A 6,919-nucleotide genomic window follows, 5' to 3' on the forward strand; every position below is an offset into this window, starting at 1 on the left:
CATAGAGTTCCTTTATGACTGGACTAAGTATAAATAAGCCAAAAATGATCAAATTTGACATTTTTCGATAGAAAAAACATTTTTTGAAAATTTTCGATTTTTCAACATGAGAGTCATGACTATACAAATCATTGAAATTTCGATCCAAGTAAGTCAATTTGCATATATAGAGGTCCTTTATGACTGGACTAAGTTTAAATAAGCCAAAAATGATCAAATTTGACATTTTTCGATAGAAAAAACATTTTTTGAAAATTTTCGATTTTTCAATATGAGAGTCATGACTATACAAATCATTGAAATTTTGATCCAAGTAAGTCAAAATGTACACATAGAGGTCCTTTATGACTGGACTAAGTAGAAATAAGCCAAAAATGATCAAATTTGACATTTTTCGATAGAAAAAACATTTTTTGAAAATTTCGATTTTTCAACATGAGAGTCATGACTGTACAAATCATTGAAATTTTGATCCGAATAAGTCAAAATGTATACAAAGAGGTCCTATATGACTGGACTAAGTATAAATAAGCCAAAAATGATCAAATTTGACATTTTTCGATGGAAAAAACATTTTTTGAAAATTTTCGATTTTTCAACATGAGAGTCATGACTATACAAATTATTGAAATTTTCATCCAAGTAAGTCAAAATGAACCCATAGAGGTCCTAAATGACTGGACTAAGTATCAATTAGCGAAAAATGATCAAATTTGACATTTTTCGATAGAAAAAACATTTTTTGAAAATTTTCGATTTTTCAACATGAGAGTCATGACTATACAAATCATTGAAATTTTGATCCAAGTAAGTCAAAATGTATACATAGGGGTCCTTTATGACTGGACTAAGTAGAAATAAGCCAAGAATGATTAAATTTGACATTTTTCGATAGAAAAAACATTTTTTGAAAATTTTCGATTTTTCAACATGAGAGTCATGACTATACAAATCTTTGAAATTTTGATCCAAGTAAGTCAAAATGTATACATATAGGTCCTTTATGACTGGACTAAGTATAAATAAGCCAAAAATGATCAAATTTGACATTTTTCGATAGAAAAAACATTTTTTGAAAATTTTCGATTTTTCAACATGAGAGTCATGACTATACAAATCATTGAAATTTCGATCCAAGTAAGTCAAAATGTATACATATAGGTCCTTTATGACTGGACTAAGTATAAATAAGCCAAAAATGACCAAATTTGACATTTTTCGATAGAAAAAACATTTTTTGAAAATTTCCGATTTTTCAACATGAGAGTCATGACTATACAAATCATTGAAATTTTGATCCAAGTAAGTCTAAATGTATACAAAGAGGTCCTATATGACTGGATTAAGTATAAATAAGCCAAAAATGATCAAATTTGACATTTTTCGATGGAAAAAACATTTTTTGAAAATTTTCGATTTTTCAACATGAGAGTCATGACTATACAAATCATTGAAATTTTGATCCAAGTAAGTCAAAATGTATACAAAGAGGTCCTATATGACTGGACTAAGTATAAATAAGCCAAAAATGATCAAATTTGACATTTTTTTATAGAAAAAACAATTTTTTGAAAATTTTCGATTTTTCAACATGAGAGTCATGACTATACAAATCATTGAAATTTTGATCCAAGTAAGTCAAAATGTATACATAGAGGTCCTTTATGACTGGACTAAGTATAAATGAGCCAAAAATGATCAAATTTGACATTTTTCGATAGAAAAAACATTTTTTGAAAATTTTCGATTTTTCACATGATAGTCATGACTATACAAATCATTGAAATTTTGATCCAAGTAAGTCAAAATGTATACATAGAGGTCCTTTATGACTGGACTAAGTAGAAATAAGCCAAAAATGATGAAATTTGACATTTTTCGATACAAAAAACATTTTTTGAAAATTTTCGATTTTTCTACATGAGATAGATGACTATACGAATCATTGAAGTTTTGATCCAAGTATGTCAAAATGTATACATAGAGGTCCTTTATGACTGGACTAAGTATAAATGAGCCAAAAATGATCAAATTTGACATTTTTCGATAGAAAAAACATTTTTTGAAAATTTTCGATTTTTCAACATGAGAGTCATGACTATACAAATTATTGAAATTTTCATCCAAGTAAGTCAAAATGTATACATAGAGGTCCTTTATGACTGGACTAAGTATCAATAAGCCAAAAATGATCAAATTTGACATTTTTCGATAGAAAAAACATTTTTTGAAAATTTTCGATTTTTCAACATGAGAGTCATGACTATACAAATCATTGAAATTTTGATCCAAGTAAGTCAAAATGTATACATAGAGGTCCTTTATGACTGGACTAAGTAGAAATAAGCCAAAAATGATCAAATTTGACATTTTTCGATAGAAAAAACATTTTTTGAAAATTTTCGATTTTTCAACATGAGAGTCATGACTATACAAATCATTGAAATTTTGATCCAAGTAAGTCAAAATGTATACATAGAGGTCCTTTATGACTGGACTAAGTATAAATAAGCCAAAAATGATCAAATTTGACATTTTTCGATAGAAAAAACATCTTTTGAAAATTTTCGATTTTACAACATGAGAGTCATGACTATACAAATCATTGAAATTTTTATCCAAGTAAGTCAAAATGTATACAAAGAGGTCCTTTATGACAAGAACTAAGTATAAATAAGCCAAAAATGATCAAATTTGACATTTTTTGATAGAAAACACATTTTTTGAAAATTTTCGATTTTTCTACATGAGATACATGACTTTACGAAACATTGAAGTTTTGATCCAAGTAAGTCAAAATGTATACAAAGAGTTCCTTTATGACTGGACTAAGTATAAATAAGCCAAAAATGATCAAATTTGACATTTTTCGATAGAAAAAACATTTTTTGAAAATTTTCGATTTTTCAACATGAGAGTCATGACTATACAAATCATTGAAATTTCGATCCAAGTAAGTCAAAATGCATACATAGAGGTCCTTTATGACTGGACTAAGTAGAAATAAGCCAAAAATGATCAAATTTGACATTTTTCGATAGAAAAAACATTTTTTGAAAATTTTCGATTTTTCAACATGAGAGTCATGACTATACAAATCATTGAAATTTTGATCCAAGTAAGTCAAAATGTACACATAGAGGTCCTTTATGACAAGAACTAAGTATAAATAAGCCAAAAATGATCAAATTTTTACATTTTTTGATAGAAAACACATTTTTTGAAAATTTTCGATTTTTCTACATGAGATACATGACTATACGAAACATTGAAGTTTTGATCCAAGTAAGTCAAAATGTATACAAAGAGTTCCTTTATGACTGGACTAAGTAGAAATAAGCCAAAAATGAACAAATTTGACTTTTTTCGATACAAAAAACATTTTTTTTAAATTTTCGATTTTTCTACATGAGATACATGACTATACGAAACATTGAAGTTTTGATCCAAGTAAGTCAAAATGTATACATAGAGTTCCTTTATGACTGGACTAAGTATAAATAAGCCAAAAATGATCAAATTTGACATTTTTCGATAGAAAAAACATTTTTTGAAAATTTTCGATTTTTCAACATGAGAGTCATGACTATACAAATCATTGAAATTTCGATCCAAGTAAGTCAATTTGCATATATAGAGGTCCTTTATGACTGGACTAAGTTTAAATAAGCCAAAAATGATCAAATTTGACATTTTTCGATAGAAAAAACATTTTTTGAAAATTTTCGATTTTTCAATATGAGAGTCATGACTATACAAATCATTGAAATTTTGATCCAAGTAAGTCAAAATGTACACATAGAGGTCCTTTATGACTGGACTAAGTAGAAATAAGCCAAAAATGATCAAATTTGACATTTTTCGATAGAAAAAACATTTTTTGAAAATTTTCGATTTTTCAACATGAGAGTCATGACTGTACAAATCATTGAAATTTTGATCCGAATAAGTCAAAATGTATACAAAGAGGTCCTATATGACTGGACTAAGTATAAATAAGCCAAAAATGATCAAATTTGACATTTTTCGATGGAAAAAACATTTTTTGAAAATTTTCGATTTTTCAACATGAGAGTCATGACTATACAAATTATTGAAATTTTCATCCAAGTAAGTCAAAATGAACCCATAGAGGTCCTTAATGACTGGACTAAGTATCAATTAGCGAAAAATGATCAAATTTGACATTTTTCGATAGAAAAAACATTTTTTGAAAATTTTCGATTTTTCAACATGAGAGTCATGACTATACAAATCATTGAAATTTTGATCCAAGTAAGTCAAAATGTATACATAGGGGTCCTTTATGACTGGACTAAGTAGAAATAAGCCAAGAATGATTAAATTTGACATTTTTCGATAGAAAAAACATTTTTTGAAAATTTTCGATTTTTCAACATGAGAGTCATGACTATACAAATCTTTGAAATTTTGATCCAAGTAAGTCAAAATGTATACATAGAGGTCCTTTATGACTGGACTAAGTATAAATAAGCCAAAAATGATCAAATTTGACATTTTTCGATAGAAAAAACATTTTTTGAAAATTTTCGATTTTACAACATGAGAGTCATAACTATACAAATCATTGAAATTTTTATCCAAGTAAGTCAAAATGTATACAAAGAGGTCCTTTATGACAAGAACTAAGTATAAATAAGCCAAAAATGATCAAATTTGACATTTTTTGATAGAAAAAACAATTTTTTGAAAATTTACGATTTTTCAACATGAGAGCCATGACTATACAAATCATTGAAATTTTGATCCAAGTAAGTCAAAATGTATACTTAGAGGTGCTTTATGACTGGACTAAGTAGAAATAAGCCAAAAATGATCAAATTTGACTTTTTTCGATAAAAAACATTTTTTGAAAATTTTCGATTTTTCTACATGAGATACATGACTATACGAAACATTGAAGTTTTGATCCAAGTAAGTCAGAATGTATACAAAGAGTTCCTTTATGACTGGACTAAGTATAAATAAGCCAAAATTGATCAAATTTGACATTTTTCGATAGAAAAAACATTTTTTGAAAATTTTCGATTTTTCAATATGAGAGTCATGACTATACAATTCATTGAAATTTTGATCCAAGTAAGTCAAAATGTATACATAGAGGTCCTTTATGACTGGACTAAGTATCAATAAGCCAAAAATGATCAAATTTGACATTTTTCGATAGAAAAAACATTTTTCGAAAATTTTCGATTTTTCAACATGAGAATCATGACTATACAAATCATTGAAATTTTGATCCAAGTAAGTCAAAATGTATACATAGAGGTCCTTTATGACTGGACTAAGTAGAAATAAGCCAAAAATTATCAAATTTGACATTTTTCGATAGAAAACACATTTTTTGAAAATTTTCGATTTTTCTACATGAGAGTCATGACTATACAAATCATTGAAATTTTGATCCAAGTAAGTCAAAATGTATACATAGAGGTCCTTTATGACTGGACTAAGTATAAATAAGCCAAAAATGATCAAATTTGACATTTTTCGATAGAAAAAACATCTTTTGAAAATTTTCGATTTTACAACATGAGAGTCATGACTATACAAATCATTGAAATTTTTATCCAAGTAAGTCAAAATGTATACAAAGAGGTCCTTTATGACAAGAACTAAGTATAAATAAGCCAAAAATGATCAAATTTGACATTTTTTGATAGAAAACACATTTTTTGAAAATTTTCGATTTTTCTACATGAGATACATGACTATACGAAACATTGAAGTTTTGATCCAAGTAAGTCAAAATGTATACAAAGAGTTCCTTTATGACTGGACTAAGTAGAAATAAGCCAAAAATGAACAAATTTGACTTTTTTCGATACAAAAAACATTTTTTTTAAATTTTCGATTTTTCTACATGAGATACATGACTATACGAAACATTGAAGTTTTGATCCAAGTAAGTCAAAATGTATACATAGAGTTCCTTTATGACTGGACTAAGTATAAATAAGCCAAAAATGATCAAATTTGACATTTTTCGATAGAAAAAACATTTTTTGAAAATTTTCGATTTTTCAATATGAGAGTCATGACTATACAAATCATTGAAATTTTGATCCAAGTAAGTCAAAATGTACACATAGAGGTCCTTTATGACTGGACTAAGTAGAAATAAGCCAAAAATGATCAAATTTGACATTTTTCGATAGAAAAAACATTTTTTGAAAATTTTCGATTTTTCAACATGAGAGTCATGACTATACAAATCATTGAAATTTTGATCCAAGTAAGTCAAAATGTACACATAGAGGTCCTTTATGACTGGACTAAGTAGAAATAAGCCAAAAATGATCAAATTTGACATTTTTCGATAGAAAAAACATTTTTTGAAAATTTTCGATTTTTCAACATGAGAGTCATGACTATACAAATCATTGAAATTTTGATCCAAGTAAGTCAAAATGTATACAAAGAGGTCCTATATGACTGGACTAAGTATAAATAAGCCAAAAATGATCAAATTTGACATTTTTCGATGGAAAAAACATTTTTTGAAAATTTTCGATTTTTCAACATGAGAGTCATGACTATACAAATTATTGAAATTTTCATCCAAGTAAGTCAAAATGTATACATAGAGGTCCTTTATGACTGGACTAAGTAGAAATAAGCCAAAAATGATCAAATTTGACATTTTTCGATAGAAAAAACATTTTTTGAAAATTTTCGATTTTTCAACATGAGAGTCATGACTATACAAATCATTGAAATTTTGATCCAAGTAAGTCAAAATGTATACATAGAGGTCCTTTATGACTGGACTAAGTATAAATAAGCCAAAAATGATCAAATTTGACATTTTTCGATAGAAAAAACATTTTTTGAAAATTTTCGATTTTTCAACATGAGAGTCATGAATATACAAATCATTGAAATTTTGATCCAAGTA

This window comes from Chrysoperla carnea, unplaced genomic scaffold, assembly GCF_905475395.1.
Source record: "Chrysoperla carnea unplaced genomic scaffold, inChrCarn1.1, whole genome shotgun sequence".
NCBI lineage: Eukaryota > Metazoa > Arthropoda > Insecta > Neuroptera > Chrysopidae > Chrysoperla > Chrysoperla carnea.